This window comes from Loxodonta africana, chromosome 24 (genome assembly GCF_030014295.1).
Source record: "Loxodonta africana isolate mLoxAfr1 chromosome 24, mLoxAfr1.hap2, whole genome shotgun sequence".
Classification (NCBI taxonomy): Eukaryota; Metazoa; Chordata; class Mammalia; order Proboscidea; family Elephantidae; genus Loxodonta; species Loxodonta africana.
The window spans coordinates 59,685,008-59,706,773 of record NC_087365.1 but is presented as its reverse complement, the minus strand read 5'-3'; the positions used below and the strand labels follow the sequence as shown (position 1 = coordinate 59,706,773).

The following is a 21,766-nucleotide window of genomic DNA, read 5'->3' as shown; positions in this document are numbered from 1 at the left end:
TGCACAGAAGGGGGTTGTCTGACGTCCGGTTTTAAGTTGTTTTCTGCTGTGTGCTATAATTTGCTTTCATCATGCAGTTTTATTCCCACTACCCATTGCCGTCGAGTCGATTCCGACTCGTAGCGACCCTTTAGGACAGAGTAGAACTGCCCCATAGAGTTTCCAAGGAGCGCCTGGCGGATTCCAACTGCCGAACTTTTGATTAGCAGCCATAGCTCTTAACCACTATGACACCAGGGTTTCCACTACGGGGATTCAATTTCTTGAATGTATAACCTGGTTTTTCACCATTAAGTTTCAAGCAATTCATAGCAGAAACCTGATGTGCTCCACTGTGTCTTCAGCATCGCGAACAGGACAGCCCTCTGGGCACCCACTGGGCATCTCGAGCTGCTGAGAAGGATCGGGTAATGCCTTGAAGGTCGTCTTAAGAGTTGGTGCTAGAACAGCATTGTGGATGCCCTGATAACATGGGGCAAACCAGCAAATAGCTCTTTAACCAGCAGCTCAGAATGACTTAGATGGCAGAGCTAGGGCAGAGGTAAATCATAGGACTTGAAGGTTAGAAGTTCCCTTAGAAGTTTTTTTGTGTTTTTTTTAATGATGGTAGTGATAGTGATGGTGGTGATGGTGGTGGTGATGCTGCTGATGATGATGGTGGTGATAATGTTTATGATGATGGTGGTGGTGGTGGTGGTGGTAGTGATGATGATGATGATGATGACAATGATGATAATAATAGCAGCAAGTATTTTTTAACACATTTTAATGGCTCCTTATGTGCTTTGCTGGTTCCTGTGTGGCACAAAGAGTTTGCACTCAGCTGCTAACTGAGAGGTTGGTGGTTCAAACTCACCCAGAGGTGCCTCAGGGATATAAAAGAGATAAGAGAGCAGAGAGACAGGGGGCTACCAAGAAAGCAGCACCAGGAGCACAGCATACCATCTGGACCCAGGGTTCCTGCACAGAAAATCTCCTCAACTGGGGAAGATTGGTGACAAGTACCTTTCCCCAGAGCCAACAGAGAAGGAAAGACTTCCCCTGGAACTGGTGCCCTGAATTTGGACTTCTAGGCTCCTAGACTGTGAGAGAATAGATTTCTCTTTGTTAAGCCACCTACTTGTGGTGTTTCTGTTTTCGCAGCACTAGATGACTAAGACATTCACTTTGTGTCTTCAGCTCCTAGCACAGTGCCTGGTATATGGTAGAGACTCAGGAATCATTTTGAATGATAAGTGAACATTATTTAGAAACAAAGGTTCACTGAAGGCCCCAAGGGCTGTATTCAAGCTTTGGAAGTAGCCTGGCTGGCCAGCCGAGGCTGCAGCTGAAGCCTCATTGGCCAACACCCCTGTGGGCTCATTGACAGGACCAGTTCCGCCTGGCATGACAGGGGATGGGGGCTTCCATAAAGATTCCCAAAAACCAAACCAAAACTCACTGCCCTTGAGTTGATTCCGACTCATAGTGACCCTACAGGCCCCATAGGGTTTTCACATCCTACTCCGGCCTCCCCAGCCCAGCCTGGCTCCCCACCGCATGTGTGAGCATGCAGGCCTCTCTGCTGGATGCCACCTCCCTTAGCCCACTGCTCGCTCTTGAGGCCTCAGGGGGGCGTATCCCTTATCCGGCATCCCCAGCTCCCAGACTAGGTCAAACACCCAGCTGCACACTTTCCTATCGATATAAACCTCCCTTTGTACCACCAAATAGACTGTTGTTGTGGGCCATCGAGTTGATTCTGACTCATGGCAACCCCACGTGACAGAGTAGAACTGCTCCATAAGGTTTCTGTCTTAGTCATCTAGGGCTGCTGTAACAGAAATACCACAAGTGGATGGCTTTAACAAAGTGAAATTTATTTCCTCACAGTCTGGTAGGCTACAAGTCCAAATTCAGGGTGTCAACTCCTGGGGAAGGCTTTCTCTCTCTGTCGGCCTTCTCATCAATGTTCCCCCGGACGAAGCACTTCTTCACGCAGGGACCCCAGGTCTAAAGGACCCATTCTGCTCCTTGTGCTGCTTTCTTGGTGGTATGAGGTCCCCAACTCTCTGCTTGCTTGTCTTTCCTTTTATTTCTTGAGAGATAAAAGGTGGTTCAGTCCTCACCCCAGGGAAACTCCCTTTACATTGGATCAGGGAGGTGACCTAAATAAGGGTGGTGTCACAATCCCATCCTAATCCTCTCAACATAAAATTACAATCACAAAATGGAGGACAACCATACAGTGCTGGGAATCATGGCCTAATCAAGCTGATGCACACATTTTTGGGGGGACATAATTCAGTCCATGACAGTTTCCTAGGCTGTAATCTTTATGGGAGCAGATCACCAGGTCTTTCTCCCACAGAGCCACTGCGTGGGTTCAAACTGCCCACCTTTCAGTTAGCAGCCAAGTGCTTAACCATTGTGACCCTGAGGCTCCTCACCACATATAGGGGTAAAGACGAAAAAGTTGATAATTCACACAATTGGTGGGAGTGTTGAAGGACACTCCATCAACGGATATTAAAATAAAATGTACGTTCCCCTCATTCCAGAAATGTCACCTCTAGGAATTTATTCCAACAACGCATTTGTACACAAGCACAAAGAAATGTGAAGAAGAACATTCTCAGCAGGGTTGGTCATTGTAGCAAAAGGCTGGAAACTACCTAGGCGTTCTCAACAGGGAGCTGGTTGATCTATAAGACAATCGTGCAGTAGAACAGTAAGAAACCTCTAGAAAATGAGGTAATTATACATGTGTTGATAGGGCGCAATCTCTGAGGTGGCTGTCGGGTGAAAAAATGAAGCTGGGGTACGGTTTACACACTCGTATTTAAAAAAGAGAGAGAGGACAGTGGATGGGAGAGAGATGCTGATGAAGAGTGAGCTAATTATATCAGGTGGACACTTGAGACTGTGTTGGCATCTCCTGTCTGGAGCGGGGATGGGAGGATAGAGAGAGTTGGAGGCTGGCAAAGTTTTCACGAAAGGAGAGACTGGAAGGGCTGACTCATTACGGGGAGAGCAAGCGGGAGTAAGGAGTAAGATGTGTATTAACTTCTATGTGACAGACTGACTTGATTTGTAAACGTTCACTTGAAGCTCAATAAAAGTTAATAATAAAAAAAAGGGAGAGAGAGAAGCATTCCCAAAGCCAACTCTTCAGACAGGGATTGGACTGGACAATGGGTTGGAGAGGGATGCTTGTGAGGAGTGAGCTTCTTGGATCAGGTGGACACTTGAGACTATGTTGGCATCTCCTCCCAGGAGATGAGAGGGTGGAGGGGGTTAGAAGCTGGCGAAATGGACACGAAAAGAGAGAGTGGAGAGAGGAACCGTGCTGTCTCATTAGGGGGTGAGCAACTGGAAGTATGTAGCAAGGTGTATGTAAGTTTTTGTGAGAGAGACTGACTTGATTTGTAAACTTTCACTTAAAGCACAATAAAAATTTTTTAAAAAAGAGAGAGAGAAGCATCTGGGATCTTAAAAACCTTGTGAGCAGCTATCTAAAATACATCTATTGGTCCCATCAGGTTTTTTTTTTTAATTATTATTAAGCCTCAAGTGAACATTTACCATTCCAATCAGTCTGTCACATGTAGGTTTACATACATCTTACTCCCTTCTCCCACTTGCTCTCCCCCTATTGAGTCAGCCCTTTCAGTCTCTCGTTTCGTGCCAATTTTGCCATCTTACCTCTCTCTATCTTCCCATCCCCCATCCAGTCAAGAGTTGCCAACACACTCTCCAGTGTCCACCTAATTTAATTGGCTCACTCTTCATCAGCATCTCTCTCCCCCCCCGCTGACCAGTCCTTTTCATGCCTGATGAGTTGTCTTGGGGTATGGTTCCTATCCTGTGCCATCAGAAGTTCTGGGGAGCATTGTCTCTGGGATTCCTCTAGTCGCATTCAAATCACTAGGTATGGTCTTTTTATGAGAATTTGGGGTCTGTATCCCATTGGCCTCCTGCTCCCTCAGGAGTTGTCTGTTGTGCTCCCTAGCAGGGCAGACATCGATTGTGGCCGGGCACCAACTAGTTCTTCTGGTCTCAGGGTAATGTAGGTCTCTGGTTCATGTGGCCCTTTCTGTCTCTTGGGTTCTTCGTTTTCGTGTGGCCTTGGTTTTCTTCCTTTGCCTTTGCTCCAGGTGGGTTGAGACCAATTGATGTATCTTAGATGGCTGCTTGTTGGCATTTAGGACCCCAGATGCCACATTTCAAAGTGGGATGCAGAATGTTTTCATAATAGAATTATTTTGCCCATTGACTTAGAAGTCCCCTCAAACCATGTTCCCCGGACCCCAGCCCCTGCTCCGCTGACCTTTGAAACTTTCATTTTATCCCGGAAACCTCTTTGCTTTTAGTCCAGTCCAATTAGGCTGACCTTCCTTGTATTGTGTGTTGTCTTTCCCTTCACCCAAAGCAGTTCTTATCTACTGATTGATCAATAAAAAGCCCTCTCCCTCCCTCCCTCCCTCCCCCCTTTGTAACCACAAAAGTATGTGTTCTTCTCCGTTTTTTCTATTTCTCAAGATCTTATAATAGTGGTCTTATACAATATTTGTCATTTTGCCTCTGACTCATTTCACTCAGCATAATGTCTTCCAGATTCCTCCATGTTATGAAATGTTTCAGAGATTCGTCACTGTTCTTTATCGATGCGTAGTATTCCATTGTGTGAATATACCACAATTTATTTACCCATTCTTCCGTTGACGGACATCTTGGTTGCTTCCAGCTTTTTGCTATTGTAAACAGAGCTGCAATAAACATGGGTGTGCATATGTCTGTTTGTGTGAAGGCTCTTGTATCTCTAGGGTATATTCCTAGGAGTGGGATTTCTGGGTTGTATGGTAGTTCTATTTCTAACTGTTTAAGATAACATCAGATGGATTTCCAAAGTGGTTGTACCATTTTACAATCCCACCAGCAGTGTATGAGAGTTCCAATCTCTCCGCAGCCTCTCCGACATTTATTATTTTGTGTTTTTTGGATTAATGCCAGTCTAGTTGGTGTGAGATGGAATCTCATCGTAGTTTTAATTTGCATTTCTCTAATGGCTAATGATCGGGAAGCATTTTCTCATGTATCTGTTGGCTGCCTGAATATCTTCTTCAGTGAAATGTGTGTTCATATCCTTTGCCCACTTCTTGATTGGGTTGCTTGTCTTTTTGTGGTTGAGTTTTGACAGAATCATGTAGATTTTAGAGATCAGGCGCTGGTCTGAGATGTCATAGCTGAAAATTCTTTCCCAGTCTGTAGGTGGTCTTTTTACTCTTTTGGTGAAGTCTTTAGATGAGCATAGGTGTTTGATTTTTAGGAGCTCCCAGTTATCTGGTTTCTCTTCATCATTTTTGGTAATGTTTTGTATTCTGTTTATGCCCTGTATTAGGGCTCATAAGGTTGTCCCTATTTTTTCTTCCATGATCTTTATCATTTTAGTCTTTATGTTTAGGTCTTTGATCCACTTGGAGTTAGTTTTTGTGCATGGTGTGAGGTATGGGTCCTGTTTCATTCTTTTGCAAATGGATATCCAGTTATGCCAGCACCATTTGTTAAAAAGACTATCATTTCCCGAATTGACTGACACTGGTCCTTTGTCAAATATCAGCTGCTCATACATGGATGGATTTATATCTGGGTTCTCAATTCTGTTCCACTGGTCTATGTGCCTGTTGTTGTACCAGTACCAGGCTGTTTTGACTACTGTGGCTGTATAATAGGTTCTGAAATCAGGTAGAGTGAGGCCTCCCACTTTCTTCTTCTTTTTCAGTAATGCTTTGCTTATCCGGGGGTTATTTCCCTTCCATATGAAATTAGTGATTTGTTTCTCTATCCCCTTAAAATATGACATTGGAATTTGGATCAGAAGTGCGTTATATGTATAGATGGCTTTTGGTAGAATAGACATTTTTACTATGTTAAGTCTTCCTATCCATGAGCAGGGTATGTTCTTCCACTTAAGTATGTCCTTTTGAATTTCTTGTAGCAGAGTTTTATAGTTTTCTTTGTATAGGTCTTTTACCTCCTTGGTAAGATTTATTCCTAAGTATTTTATCTTCTTGGGGGCTACTGTGAATGGCATTGATTTGGTTATTTCCTCTTCGGTGTTCTTTTTGTTGATGTAGAGGAATCCAAGTGATTTTTGTATGTTTATTTTATAACCTGAGACTCTTCCAAACTCTTCTATTAGTTTCAGTAGTTTTCTGGAGGATTCCTTAGGGTTTTCCATGTATACGATCATGTCATCTGCAAATAGTGATAGCTTTACTTCCTCCTTGCCAATCTGGATACCCTTTATTTCTTTGTCTAGCCTAATTGCCCTGGCTAGGACTTCAAGTACGATGTTGAATAAGAGTGGTGATAAAGGGCATCCTTGTCTGGTTCCCGTTCTCAGGGGAAATGCTTTCAGGTTCTCTCCATTTAGAGTGATATTGGCTGTTGGCTTTGCATAGATGCCCTTTATTATGTTGAGGAATTTTCCTTCAATTCCTATTTTGGTAAGAGTTTTTATCATAAATGGGTGTTGAACTTTGTCAAATGCCTTTTCTGCATCTATTGATAAGATCATGTGGTTTTTATCTTTTGTTTTATTTATGTGATGGATTACATTAATGGTTTTTCTGATATTAAACCAGCCTTGCATACCTGGTATAAATCCCACTTGGTCAGGGTGAATTATTTTTTTGATGTGTTGTTGGATTCTATTGGCTAGAATTTTGTTGAGGATTTTTGCATCTATGTTCATGAGGGATATAGGTCTAAAATTTTCTTTTTTTGTAATGTCTTTACCTGCTTTTGGTATCAGGGAGATGGTAGCTTCATAGAATGAGTTGGGTAGTATTCCGTCTTGTTCTATGCTTTGAAATACCTTCAGTAGTAGTGGTGTTAAGTCTTCTCTGAAGGTTTGGTAGAACTCTGCAGTGAAGCCGTCTGGGCCAGGACTTTTTTTTGTTGGAAGTTTTTTGATTACCGTTTCAATCTCTTTTTTTGTTATGGGCCTATTTAGTTGTTCTACTTCTGAATGTGTTAGTTTAGGTAGGTAGTATTTTTCCAAGAATTTATCCATTTCTTCTAGGTTTTCAAATTTGTTAGAGTACAATTTTTCGTAGTAATCTGAAATGATTCTTTTAATTTCATTTGGCTCTGTTGTGATGTGATCCTTCATGTTTCTTATTCAGGTTATTTGTTTCCTTTCCTGTTTTTCTTTAGTCAGTCTGGCCAATGGTTTATCAATTTTGTTAATTTTTTCAAAAAACCAGCTTTTGGCTTTGTTAATTTTTTGAATTGTTTTTCTGTTCTCTAATTCATTTAGTTCAGCTCCAATTTTTATTATTTGTTTTCTTCTGGTGCCTGACGGGTTCTTTTGTTGCTCACTTTCTATTTGTTCAAGTTGTAGGGACAGTTCTCTGATTTTGTCTCTTTCTTCTTTTTGTATGTGTGCATTTATCGATATAAATTGGCCTCTGAGCACTGCTTTTGCTGTGTCCCAGAGGTTTTGATAGGAAGTATTTTCATTCTCGTTGCTTTCTAAGAATTTCCTTATTCCCTCCTTGATGTCTTCTATAACCCAGTCTTTTTTTCAGGAGGGTATTGTTCATTTTCCAAGTATTTGATTTCTTTTCCCTAGTTTTTCTGTTATTGATTTCTAGCTTCATTGCCTTGTGGTCTGAGAAGATGCTTTGTAATATTTCGATGTTTTGGATTCTACCAAGATTTGTTTTGTGACCTAATATGTGGTCTATTCTAGAGAATGTTCCATGTGCACTAGAAAAAAAAGTATATTTTGCAGCAGTTGGGTGGAGAGTTCTGTATAAGTCAATGAGGTCAAGTTGGTTGATTGTTGTAAGTAGGTCTTCCGTGTCTCTATTGAGCTTCTTACTGGATGTCCTGTCCTTCTCCGAAAGTGGTGTGTTGAAGTCCCCTACTATAAATGTGGAGGTGTCTATCTCGCTTTTCAATTCTGTTAAAATTTGATTTATGTATCTTGCAGCCCTGTCATTGGGTGCGTAAATATTTAATATGGTTATATCTTCCTGATCAATTGTCCCTTTTATCATTATATAGTGTCCTTCTTTATCCTTTGTGGCGGATTTAAGTCTAAAGTCTATTTTGTCAGAAATTAATATTGCTACTCCTCTTCTTTTTTGCTTATTATTTGCTTGATATATTTTTTTCCATCCTTTGAGTTTTAGTTTGTTTGTGTCTCTAAGTCTAAGGTGTGTCTCTTGTAGGCAGCATATAGATGGATCGTGTTTCTTTATCCAGTCTGTGACTCTCTGTCTCTTTATTGGTGCATTTAGTCCATTTACATTCAGCGTAATTATAGATAAATAAGTTTTTAGTGCTGTCATTTTGATGCCTTTTTATGTGTGTTGTTGGCCATTTCATTTTTCCACATACTTTCTTGTGCTGAGATGTTTTTCTTAGTAGATTGTGAGATCCTCATTTTCATAATGTTTAACTTTATGTTTGTTGAGTCGTTACGTTTTTCTTGAGTTATGGAATTGATATTCCTTTTTGTGGTTACCTTATTATTTACCCCTATTTTTCTAAGTAAAAACCTAACTTGTATCTTTCTATATCACCTTGTATCCCTCTCTATCTGGCAGTTCAATGCCTCCTATATTTAGTCCCTCTTTTTGATTATTGTGATCGTTTATCTATTGATTTCCATGATTTCCTGTTATGTGTATTATTTTGTTTATTTATTTTTTAGAATTAATCATACTTTGTTTGTTTTTGTGCTTTCCCTATTTGAGTTGCATTGATATCAGGCCGTTCTGTTTTGTGACCTTGTATTGTGCTGGTACCTGATATTATTGGTCATCAGGCCAAACAATCTCCTTAAGCATTTCTTGCAGTCTTGGTTTAGTTTTTGCAAATTCTTTAAACTTGTGTTTATCTGTAAATATCTTAATTTCTCCTTCATATTTCAGAGAGAGTTTTGCTGGATACATGATCCTTGGCTGGCAGTTTTTCTCCTTCAGTGCTCTGTATACGTCATCCCATTCCCTTCTTGCTTGCATGGTTTCTGCTGAGTAGTCTGAACTTATTCTTAGTGATTCTCCCTTGAAGGAAACCTTTCTTTTCTCCCTGGCTGCTTTTAAAATTTTGTTTGTCTTTGGTTTTGGCAAGTTTGATGATAATATGTCTTGGTGTTTTTCTTTTTGGATCAATCTTAAATGGGGTTCGATGAGCATCTTGGATAGATATCCTTTCGTCTTTCATGATGTCAGGGAAGTTTTGTGTCAGGAGTTCTTCAACTATTTTCTCTGTGTTTTCTGTCCCCCCTCCCTGTTCCGGGACTCCAATCACTTGCAAGTTATCCTTCTTGATAGAGTCCCACATGATTCTTAGGGTTTCTTCATTTTTTTTAATTCTTTTATCTAATTTTTTTTCAGCTATGTTGGAGTTGATTCCCTGGTCCTCCAGAAGTCCCAGTCTACATTCTAATTGCTCGAGTCTGCTCCTCTGACTTCCTATTGTGTTGTCTAATTCTGTAATTTTATTGTTAATCTTTTGGATTTCTACATGCTGTCTCTCTATGGATTCTTGCAACTTATTAATTTTTCCACTATGTTCTTGAATAACCTTTTTGAGTTCTTCAACAGTTTTATCAGTGTGTTCCTTGGCTTTTTCTGCATTTATCCTAATTTCATTTGTGATATCTTTAAGCATTCTGTAAATTAGTTTTTTATATTCTGTATCTGATAATTCCAGGATTGTATCTTCATTTGGGAAAGATTTTGATTCTTTTGTTTCGGGGGTTGGAGAAGCTGTCACGGTCTGTTTCTTTATATGGTTTGATATGGACTGCTGTCTCCGAGCCATCACTGGGAAACTAGATTTTCCAGGTAATCAGCTAAAAAAAAAAATGCAGTCAGATCCCTATCTGAATTCTCCTTCTGGCTGAGGGTATTCGGATGTTAATGGAGCTGCCTGGGGAGGGTGGGGGAGGGATCAGAGAGCTAGTCTTGTAGCACCACAGAATATAGAGCTGATCCCCGTGTTCACACTCCGCCCCCGTCCCCCAGAATCCCGGCGGGACGGCTCCCCGGCTGGGACGCTACTCTCCCCGCTCCAAGATCAGTCACTTCCTCCCGGGGATTTCTCCCTCTGGTGCGCTGCTCCACTCGCGCGAACTGGGTGGGCGTGGCCCTCACTAACAGCTGGGCCCGCCCCCGGGGTCTATTCGGGAGAATGCGCTCACACCCCGCCCGCTCTCGCCAAGATCCCAGCGGGACGGCTCCCCAGCTGGGACGCTGCTCTACCACTCCGAGACCAGTCACTTCCTCCCAGGGATTTCACCCTCCGGTGCGCGGCACCACTCGCACGAACTAGGTGGGCGTGGCCCTCACGAACGTCTGGGCCCCCCCCCCCGGGGTCGCTTTAGGGAAATATAGCTGATCCCCACGCTCGCGCCTCGCCCGCCTCCTGCCAAACTCCCGGCGGGACGGGTCCCCGGCTGGGACGCTGCTCTCCCCGCTCCAAGATCACTCACTGCCTCCTGGGTGTTTCTCCCACCAGCTGCGCCGCTACGCCGCCCGCGCCAACCAGCTGGACTCCCTCCCGGGATGGGTTCGGGGGGGTAGGGCTGGGCCCCTTGTCTGTGCCGTCTGCCCCCCTGGGTTCTGCCCCAGCCCAGGCTCCGCAGGTCACCTGCCTGGTACGCTGGCTCTTAGTTCTGAAAACGATCACTGTCTGCCCGTATTTGTTCGTTCTCCGTCTCTAAGTCTGTGTTTGTTGTTCAGAGTTCGTAGATTGTTATGTATGTGATCGATTCACTTGTTTTTCCAAGTCTTTGTTGCAAGAGGGATCCACGGTAGCGTCCACCTAGTCCGCCATCTTGGCCCCACCTCTCCCATCAGGTTTTGAGCAAAGGAGAATGAAGAAAACCAAAGGCACAAAGAAAGTATCAGCCCAAAGAACTAATGGACCCCATGAACCACAGCCTCCACCACCCTGAGCCCAGGAGAAATAGACGGTACCCAGCTACCACCACCAACTGCTCTGATAGGGATTACAATAGAGGGTTCCAGACAGAGCAGGAGAAAAATGTAGAACAAAATTCAAATTCACAAAAAAAGACCAGATTTACTGGTCTGACAGAGACTAGAGGAACCCCCGAATCTATGGCCCCCGGACACCCTGAAACTGAAAACTGAAGCCACTCCCAAAACCCACCTTTCAGACAAAGATTGAACAGACCTATAAAACAAACAATAACACACGTGAGGAATGTGCTTCTCTGTTACACATGCCCAAAAGCAAAAACGAGAAGGCAAGACGGGACAGGAAACCTGGACGAAAGGACACAGAGAACCCAGATTGTAAAGGGAAGTGGGGAGAGTGCTGACACATTGCAGGGACTGCAACCAATGTCACAAAACAATTTGTGCATAGATTTTTTAATGAGAAACTAATTCCCACTGTAAACTTTCACCTAAAGTACAAAAGGAGATAGAGAGTGATATGCATACCTATTCAGAAGATGCTGTGAACAGTAATCAGCTCTGGGAAGAAAGACCCAAGAACTAAAATCTGGGATGGGAAGGAAACTGACCTTATAGACTGTTCTTTGAAACTGTTTGAGTTTCCATCACATGCTAGTTCTTCTTAGTTCTTGGCATCACCTCTCTCCCGCGTCTACACCATAGTGCCTAGGGCCTCACTCAGCTTCCCATCCGACTTCCAACTCCATCAAAATTTATTCTCTTATATCTATCTCGTACTAAAGTGTCAATGACTCCCACAGAGGCTCTTTTTTGTAACGAGAGTAACGGCAGCATTACAGGCACCAGTACAAAGCCAGAGTTCCTCACTCTGTAGGCTGCCATCTTCCATTTCACCCAAGAGGCAGTACGGTTGGGCAGGTGGTGGGTGCTCAGGGAGGCCGATCTCTCTGCATTCTCAGGGTAACTAATGCGGAGACTGCTCCTGGGCATGGAGGACAGACTGGAGGTGAGAGGTCAGGAGAACCAGGTGACCAGCTTTCTCAAGGACAGCTTCAGAGCACATGGCTCAGTCACACATGTTGGGGACCCAAGACCAGCCCCCAGCCTGGCCCTTTTCTTCAGGCAAAACCCACCATCACATACTAGGTGGTCAGTAAAGGTAGCTTCTGTGAGTAATAATATTAAAGAGATGTGACCAGGTTCCCACTGTTAAGGATTGAATTCTGTCCCCTCAAAATATGTGTTGGAATCCTCACTCTATCCCTGTGGATGTAGTGTAACGTAATCACCCTCCATAATGCAATCTAATCTTCTGTGGATGTAGTGTAATGTAATCATCCTCCATAATGCAACCTAATCTTCTGTGGATGCAGTGTAATGTAATCACCCTCCATAATGCAATCTAATGCTCTGTTAATAAGGCCACACCAGGGCATGGTGTGTCCTAAACCTAATCACTCCTGAGTTATAAACAGAGCAGATTAGACAAAAACGAGGGCACACACCAGGGAAGACAGACTCCACGAGAGCATCATAGGGTCACCAAGAAGCCAGGGAACACACAATGCTTCTGACAAGGAAGGGATGAGCCAAGACCCTGGCTTGGACTCTTAGCCTCCAGAACTGTAAAAAATAAATTTCTGTGCTTCAAAGACCCTACTTGTGGTGGTTGTGGTGCAGCAGCCCTTGGTGACTGAGACACCCCTCCCTGCCAGCAGCTTACCATCTAATTGACTAGAACACACTCAGTGCCATGGACATCAGAGCTGCTGCCTTCTTTCTGGCCAGGGCCTGAATCATCCCTGACCACAGACTGGTAAGAAGGGAGAGTTGGGCAGAACTTGCATCCAGACCCCCCTCCCCAAAAGAAGCAGCTCCTTTCCTACCCACACTGCCCCTCCTCAGAGGCAAGGACATGGAAACATGTGGATGACCCCCAGTTTGGTGGAAATTTCGACCTGTGAGTGGCAGTGGTTAAAAAGGAGTTGGCGTAAGGGCTTGGCTGGTTGACATGAACCGGATGTTTGCTCAATAGAGGCCTAGCCTGCAGCCCACATTTCACAACTTGCTCATGACAGTGTCAGAATCCACAGGGTGGCAGCCGTGAGGAGGCAGGGCTGGGTGTCAGATGACTGGGCACTTACTCAACCACGTACCAGCTGTGTGGTCCTGGGGCAGTCACTTACCCTCTAGGTGCCTAAATTTTCCTGTCAGTAAGAACTGGGGGAACTGAATGCTTCGAAGTCCAGCGTAGCAAGGGCAGGGGTCTGGGGACCATGGTTTCAGGGGACATCTAAGTCAATTGGCATAATAAAGTCTATTAAGAAAACATTCTGCACACCACTTTGAAGAGTGGCTTCTGGGGTCTTAAACGCTAGCAAGCAGCCGTTTAAGAAGCATCAATTGGTCTCAACCTACTCAGATCAAAGGAGAATGAAGAACACCAAGGACACAAGGTAATTATGAGCCCAAGAGACAGAAAGGGCCACATGAACCAGAGACTACATCATCCTGAGACCAGAAGAACTAGATGGTGCCCAGCTACAACCAATGACTGCCCTGAGAGGGAACACAACAGAGAACCCCTGAGGGAGCAGGAGAGCAGTGGGATGCAGACCCCAAATTCTCATAAAATGACCAGACTTAATGGTCTGACTGAAGACTGGAAGGACCCCGGTGGTCATGGCCCCCAGACCTTCTGTTGGCCCAGGACAGGAACCATTCCCGAAGACAACTCTTCAGACGTGGATTGGACTGGACAATGGGTTGGAGAGGGATGCTGGTGAGGAGTGAGCTTCTTGGATCAGGTGGACACTTGAGACTACGCTGGCATCTCCTGCCTGGAGGGGAGATGAGAGGGTGGAGGGAGTTAGAAGCTGGTGAAATGGACATGAAAAGAGAGAGTGGAGGGAGAGAGCAGGGCTTTCTCATTAGAGGGAGAGTAATTGGGAGTGTGTAGCAAGGTGTATATGGGTTTTTGTGTGAGGGACTGACTTGATTTGTAAACTTTCACTTAAAGCACAATAAAAATTATAAAATAAAATAAATAAATTCAGGGTAAAAAAACTGGGGGCAATAATAATACCTTCTTCAGAGAGTTGTTTTGAAGATTAAATAACGGTGTATGAATATATCTGAAGTCCCTGGGTAGTACAAATGATTGGTATAAATTCGGTCAGTTCCTAACCAAAAGGTTGGAGGTTCAAGCTCACCCAGAGGCACCTCGGAAGAAAGACCTGGTGATCTACTTCTGAAAAATCAGCCTTTGAAAACCCTGTGGAGCACAGTCCTACCCTGACAGACACAGGGGACCCATGAGTTAGACTCGACCCCATGGTGGCCGCTGGTGGTGACACCCTACACGAGAGCTCAGTAAACGGCTGTTTTAATTACTATTTTTTAAAAATAAGGACCTGGCCCAGCGATATTGCAGAAGCATTTCCAAAGAACCATAAGGTTCAATTCAATTTAATTGTCAGGTTAAAGGTTTCCATTCATGGTGTTCAACTGGCTAACCCACCTGACAGAGACGTGCTGTTTAGTTAGTAACGCAGAGAAAGGGCCTGGGCTGCCTATCTCTGAAAATCTCATAAGCAAAAGAGCTGAAAGTCGCCTTTCATTTGAGCCTGAGCACAAGGCAGTCCTGGCAGACACTCCCCTCTGTGAGCAGCCCAGGGGCTGGCCTACCTTTGGGGCTGGGCGCCCTGCCTGGTGCCCACATCACGTCAGCTCGCCCAGGCTGGATCTGGAAAGCAAACCTCTGAATGTAAGCTCTTGGCCTGGGACCAAGGTATTCTTAGCCACTCTCCATGTTGGCCACCACTGTGAGCAGAGTCTTCAGGGGCAGGGAATATTCCTGAACTCTGGACCGTGCTGTTTTAAACCCTTCACTGCTGCCCTTGTGACCTTTCCCCTCGTGACTCTTCCCCCAGAGCCCGAGGCTCCTCCCTGCCAGTCTGAGGGCAGAATTTGGCTCTGTGCTTCCTGACATGTCCACAGTGTCTTAGCAGCCGAGGGATGCTGTTGTCCCCACCTGGTACAGTGTAGCTGTGTAGACAAGAGGGCGTCCACGCTCAGACAAAGCTTGAGGAGTAGAACGTCTAAGCTGGAGTGGACAGAGGCCCTCCCTGGCTTGGGGTTCCCACATCTTCAACCCTCCTGGGCTCTCCGCCCTCACGCTTTGGACAATTCCACGTATACACTGTCGTCTTACCTGCACAATTCACTTTCCTTAACCTATACATTGATTTTAGCTGCACCCTAAGCAATCCCATATGTTACATCATGAGTTTGACAGGCAGTTTTTTTTTAATGTGCAGTAAAAGAAATTATATTAAAATTTATGGAAAGAAAGAAAAAATTCTGTGAATGTCTGATAAGCGTGTTTTGAGACCAGTGGTGAGAATGTTGGAGCCCTGGTGGAGCAGTGGTTAAGAGCTCGGCTGCTAACCAAAAGGTTGGCAGTTTGAATCCACCAGCCACTCCTTAGAGACCCTATGGGGCAGTTCTACTCTGTCCTATAGGGTGGCTATGAGTCAGAATCGACTTAATGGCAATGGGTGCAGGTAGTGAGAATGTCAGAGTCTCTGGGTGGAACAAACAGTTAAGCGCTCAACTACTAACTGAACGTCCGGCTGCTTGAACTTACCCAGAAGCTTCTCAGAAGAAATGTCTCATGATCTATTTCTGAAAAACCAGCCACTGAAACCCTCTGGAGCACAGTCTACTGATGCACATAGGGGTCCTCATGAGTCAGGAGTCTACTAGATAGCAGCTGGTTTGGTTTGGTTTGGTTTGGTTGGTGAAAATGCCACACTTTGGAAACACTGGTGAACTGCAACCCCCACAGCTTAAAGAGGATAATTATTTATTCCAAGGCCTTTGCACGTGGTATTTCTTTCTACACTAACCCCCAAGAATAGGGCACATGCCTATATTCTCTGCCTAACCCTGAAATGGCTCCACACTGTCATTTCCTGGCTATTTTCTCAGCTGGCTCCTGGAAAACATCGATCTTTGTGAAGGGCAATTAGGAGTGCAGGCTCTGGAGTCAACCCTCTTGAGTTCATATCCTACTTTGTCCTCTTCCTAGCTGTGCAACCTTGGCCAAGTTACTCATTTGGTTTTTCCCAAGCCTTATTTTCCTCATCTTTTTTTTTTTTTACACCAAATGGCAGTAATAAGAGTGTGAGAATTAAATAATACATGTGAAGCATTTAACATGGGATCTGACACTCTGTGAGATCTCAATAAATATTTGTTAAATGAATAAATGCATGCATGGATGAGCATAGTCTTTATACAAGACTGAGCTCAAACAATAATACTCAAATCTGGCTTATTTAACAGTCAATGGAGAAGCTTATTAAAATACAGCTTCCCAGGCCTTGGCTGAGCCTTCCAAAATCAACCTCTCCAGGGTGTGGTCTAGAATCTGTATTTTCAACAAGCCCTCAAGGTGACTGTTTTGAGAATGCCTCAGCCAAATCCCTTTCTTTACACAGCGACAGTGTCTCAGCAACTGAGTGACCACTGAGAACCTGTGGACGGCTCCACAGGTACTGGGTCCCCAGAGCTGGTCATGAGCTCTACACCTGACACACCCCTGCTGAGAGTGATAGTGGAGTTCTCTGAAGGTAGGGCAATAAGGGGCAGAAGTTAGCATTTACAATCCCACGGGACCCTGAAATCTCAATAATGAGTAATCTCTTCAGGAACCCAAAACAGCCAAGTTTGTTGATAAAGTTGAAGATGATAATGATGGTGGTAGTGATGGTGATAATGGTGATGGTGATGCTGGTGAGGCTGATGATGGTGGTGGTGATGGTGATGATGGTGGTGGTGATGGTGATGATGGTGATGATGGTGATGGAGATGATGGTGATGGTGGTGAGGTTGATGATGGTGGTAGTGATGGTGATGATGGTGATGGTGGTGATGGTGATGCTGGTGAGGCTGATGATGGTGGTGGTGATGGTGATGATGGTGAGGCTGATGATGGTGGTGGATTATGAGGATTATGATGGAGGCTGTGATAATTAAGATGAGGATGACGATGTGATGATAGTGAGGATGACAATAATGATGGCGTCGGTGATGACAATAATGGTAGTGGCAGTGGTGGTTATTATGGAGGCTGTGATAACTAAGATGAGGATGACGATGTGATGATAGTGATGGTGGTGATGATATTGATAGTAGCGATGGCTGTGAGAATGATGATGGTGATGATGGTGATATTGATTTCTCAAAAGAAATCTATGAGAAAGATTATTAATCTCCTCATGTTACAGACAAAGAGGTGGTCTCAAAGTGTTGAATACACTTAAGATTACACAGGTAGTGAATGAGGAAGCCCTGGCTTCCTCCCAGGCTCAAGCCAATGCTCTCCACACCCATGGCCTGAGTCTTCCATGCACTGTGTTTTGATCTTGTCTATGGAACACTGACATTGGAACCATGATTCTTATGTTAGGGCCACATCCAAGTTTTCTGTAATTCCATCATCCGGATCAGACTCTCAAATTTAGTTCCTGACAAACACAACAATAGAAATCCATTTCATGACGTTGAAGAGGTTCATTCAATATCCATGTGCCCGTCTCTACTTCCCAATCCGATTACAATTAGATTAGATGCTATTGTTCTAACCAATGGAATTTAGGAGCCAGCATGCCTCCTCCATCTTTTCTCCTCCACAGTGAAACTGGAGGCCCAAACTACGCCATTATATGACTTTGCCTGCATGACAAATAAACCTATCATGTTAAGAGACTTTGGGGATTTATCTGTTACAACTGTTGGCGTTAATTTCTCCAACTAGTATGCATATGAATTTCAAGGTTAATTTCTCACTTCAGCTTCTCCTTCCCATTGCAAAATGAGACTCTTTATGTTAGCATTTTAATAATTATAGTCATTAAATTATAATATTGTTACATTATTGTTTTTCTTCTTTTTGTTAACTCGTCTGGCTTTGGAGGGAAAACTCAGTCTTGTCCCATATTAAGAACTGACATACGGAAATATGCAGACCCGTGCTCCATGTCTGCAGTGGCAAGAAAGCTAACAGAAGCAGTCAGTTGCCTGTCTGGGTCTCGCTCTACAAATCACATGATAGATTAAGTCAGTATGCCCCAAAGTAGGAGGATAAAAGCTTCAGAAAATAAAATAGAACCCAAAAGTGAGAAAACAAAGACCGGGATTGCCACCCAGCTCTATGGTAAAAGCCCAAGAGTACCGGCAGGACAACACAGCCTTCTTCACCTCTGCCCCTGGTTGCCCCCTCCCAGCCTCTTTTATGCAGAATCTCCCACATAGCATAAAGCTGCTCAGCAAAACACACGGAATAACAGCAACTACTGTGGAAATTACAAGCGGAATTTCCTAAATACTGCACTCCTTTCATCTAAAGAGCCTGAGGATGTTTTTCACAAATAATTCATTTAATTCTCAAATATTAAATTTGAGATGACTGAATTCATACCCAAATCTTTTTAAGGAGAAAAAAAATCTATTACATGCAAAAACTAGAGACTCGAGCCTTCTTTATGGTCAGAAGGAACTTTCTTGAAAGGAGGAATTTGGGAAAAACCATGTGATTCCACTTTCCAGGTGACACTTGTCCTGGTTTCACCCTTACCTCGCCAATATTCTGCCACCATCTTCCCAGGGGATGACACAGTCCTTGGCAAAGCTGAGGCGGTTTCCCGCTTTAGGTACGCAAGGTGCAGGGGAGAGGCTTTCTGGGAAATCTGGAATCACAGATGAAACTTTTGAAGGAAACCATTTCAGCAAAATGAAAAATTTTCACCCAGGCCTGTTTCTGAGAAGCTGAATCTGCCACAAAAGGGGATTCATTGGTACAGGTCATCGTCCAACGGGAGTGGTGGCTTCAGGGGCAACTTGATGCAGGACAGAAGCAATGTCCCTGGGACCCAGCCTTTCTTCCACTCACCTCTCAGCTGCCACATCTGGTGGCTCCCAGAACCTCTGCATCTTCCCCTCATGGCTGCAAGATGGCTGCAACTCTTCCTGCACTTACATCCTCTCACCTTCAAATTCCACCCAGAGAGGGTTGGACAGAAGTCCTGGGCCTGAGTCTCAATGGCTCAAATTGGGTGACATGATCATCTCTGAACCAATCATGGTAGCAAAGGGGATGGGCTATGCTAACTAGCTCAGACTCAGGGTTCACTCTAGAGGCCCCCTGAGCAGAAGATAGGGTGAGGGGGTCTTCCCAGAGGAAATTCCACCACATGTGTTTTCCCAGAAGGGTGAAGAGATGCTGGTGGAAAAAACAGATGGACAGACAGCCACCTACAAAGCCCACCGATCAAAATTCCTCTGTCCTGGCTGATTCTGGACAACTTCTGACCCCGGGCCCCTCGGTAGAATCCTGAGGCTCTAGGGAACTCAGGTGGAAAACCCACCAGTCAAACAGAGCCCTCAGTTTTACAAATAGATACTAAGGCCCAGGCTGGGGAAGTCACACAGCAAGGGGTGACAGAGTCCCACATAAACATCAGATCTTCCAGCCCACCAGTGTTCCTCCCATGACAGCCAGTGGCATCCTGCCCCAGTTGCCCAGGATGAAGCAGCAGCCTTCCTAGGGAGGTGGGGTCATGTGCCTCAGAGAAAAGGTTCCTGGATCAGGGTAGGGCTGAGTGATGTTTGCAACAGAGAATAACTGGCAACAGACTAGAAGTCCATCAATAAAGTGAGGGGATCCCTACAACTCAATTCTATGCAGTTGCTGAAATGGACAAACTAGACAAGTACAAAGTGGAGTGAGAAAGTTGCAAAGATATGTACAATATGCTACTATTTATATAAAAAGTATAAATCAAAACCCACTGCTGTCAAGCAGGTTCCAACTCACAGCTACTGTAGGACAGAGTAGAACTGCCCCCATAGGGTGTCTAAGGCTATACATCTTTACGGAAGCAGACAGTCACATCTTTCTGGCCGAGCTGGCTGGTGGATTTGAACTGCCAACCTTTCGGTTAGTAGCTGAGTGCTTAACAACAGCACCACCAGGGCCCCTTATACAAAAAGTATAAATCCGTATAAAACAATATCCTATCTTGTTTACATATACATGAGTGTGTATTTTGGTGTGTGTGAAAAATGGACTAGAAGGAGACTTAGCAAATTAGTAAGAGTATGTACCTCTGGTACAGGAAGGAGGGAGACAGGGATACAAAAAGTTCCACCCCCCCCATGTGTAATATACATATTTTTGAGAATTTTTTTTTACTATGTACTAATAGGAGTCATGGCGGCACAGTGGTTAAGTTCTTGGCTGTTGACCAAAAGGCCAGCAGTCCAAACCCACCAGCTGCTCCATGGGATAAAGATGTGGCAGTCTGCTTCTGTAAAGCCTGCAGCCCTGGAAACTCTATGGGGCAGTTCTATTCCCTCCTGTGTGGTCGCTGTGGGTTGGAATCGACTAGAGAGCAGCAGGTTTGGATTATGCATCACGTAGCACTCTAGATACTGAGGACATGGCAGCGAACAGAACAGACACCACCCACCTGGATCTTAGATTCTAGTGAGCAGGTATAAAGAGAGCTTGAGGGCAGTGTCTGACCTCCTCCAAGTCCTCAAGGCGGAAGGAGAACCAAGATCAACAGCATAAGCCTGACTCCGTGAGGTGAAAGCTACACATCCTTCCTCTTTCTGCCATCTTTACCAATTCTGACACCAACCGTCCCTCCCACAGCACTCTATACGGCTCTGCTGGGTTCAATAATTCATTGCAATGGCCACGCAAGACTCGCAGACCATACTCATGATTATGGGGCTTATTAGGGAAGTAATAGGTTACGATTCAGGCCCAGGAACACTCAGGATACAGTTCTTCCATCAGGAGGCTCTTCCTAGCTGTGCTCTCAGGCACGCCTCTCCCTGGCCCTGGCCTCTGTCCAAGGGCACTCAGCTTTCTCTCTCTGTGAGCCAGGAAGCCCACTGCATGCTGTCTCCCGCTGCTGGGTCTCTCCTGTCACCACTTCTCACCAGCTTCAGGGTTATAGCTCTCTCTCTCTGTCTCCCGCTTCCAGGAGCTTCTCAGCCCAGGTCCTGGGTCCAAAGGACGCGCTATCCGCTCCTGGCAGTTCTTTCTTGGTGGATACTCCTCTCTGCTCTGGAATTGGCTCTCCTTTAAGGCAAAACTGACCAATCCCCTTGGTAGGCCACAATTACCCTATCACAGTCACCTGGGTGGGAGTTACAAAACCATGGCTAGAAAGGCCACACACAAAAGTAATTAAACTACCACAGTGGGGAGCCAGAGACACACAATAAACAAATCTGTACCTTGCTAGGTGGCTAGCAGGATTATGGAGCAAAATGTGGCAGGAAAAAGGAGAATGGGGTGGCCTGGGAAGGGGGGGGTGCAAGTTTTTAAATGGGGCTTGGGGAAACCTGGCTGGAAAGGTGATATTTGAACAAAGGCTGAAGGAGGCGCAGAGGTGAGCCATGCAGCGATCTGGAGGCAGTGTTTCAGGCAGAGTTTCAGGCAGAGGAGACAGTGCATGCAAAGGCCCTGACGCTGGCGCTCAGTTGGTGCGAGGAAGGGGTCCAGATGGTCGGAGCAGAGTGGGCAGTGAGGACAGAGACAGGAGCGGAGGACCGGGAAGCAGAGGCATGAAAAGTCTGGACCTGAGAAGTGAGATGATCTGACTTTCAAAGTATCGCTGTGGCGCCTCTGTAGCAAATAGACTAAAGAGGTGGCCAGTGATGAGGCTTTGCAAGAAGTCAGGTGAACGAGGATGGGGGCCTGGGCCAGGCGACGGCAGTGCAGGGCTGAGAGGTGGCCA

The 21,766-nt window shown here is 44.9% G+C and overlaps 1 long non-coding RNA gene across 3 annotated transcripts; it reads right to left on the bottom strand.

Annotated features, from left to right (window-relative positions):
- Window positions 1–680: 680 nt before the first annotated feature.
- On the bottom strand, window positions 681–21,041 carry LOC111748665 (uncharacterized). 3 transcript variants are annotated; one of them, XR_002784283.2, is made up of 4 exons: window positions 20,483–21,040; window positions 18,589–18,700; window positions 13,642–13,786; window positions 681–2,077 (listed from the first exon to the last, which is right to left on the bottom strand). It is a non-coding gene; the product is annotated as an uncharacterized LOC111748665 (long non-coding RNA). The 3 variants fall into 3 exon arrangements; XR_010319329.1 differs by lacking the exon at window positions 681–2,077 and having other exon boundaries at window positions 18,904–21,041; XR_010319330.1 differs by lacking the exons at window positions 681–2,077; window positions 18,589–18,700; window positions 20,483–21,040 and adding an exon at window positions 14,634–16,103.
- Window positions 21,042–21,766: the final 725 nt, after the last annotated feature.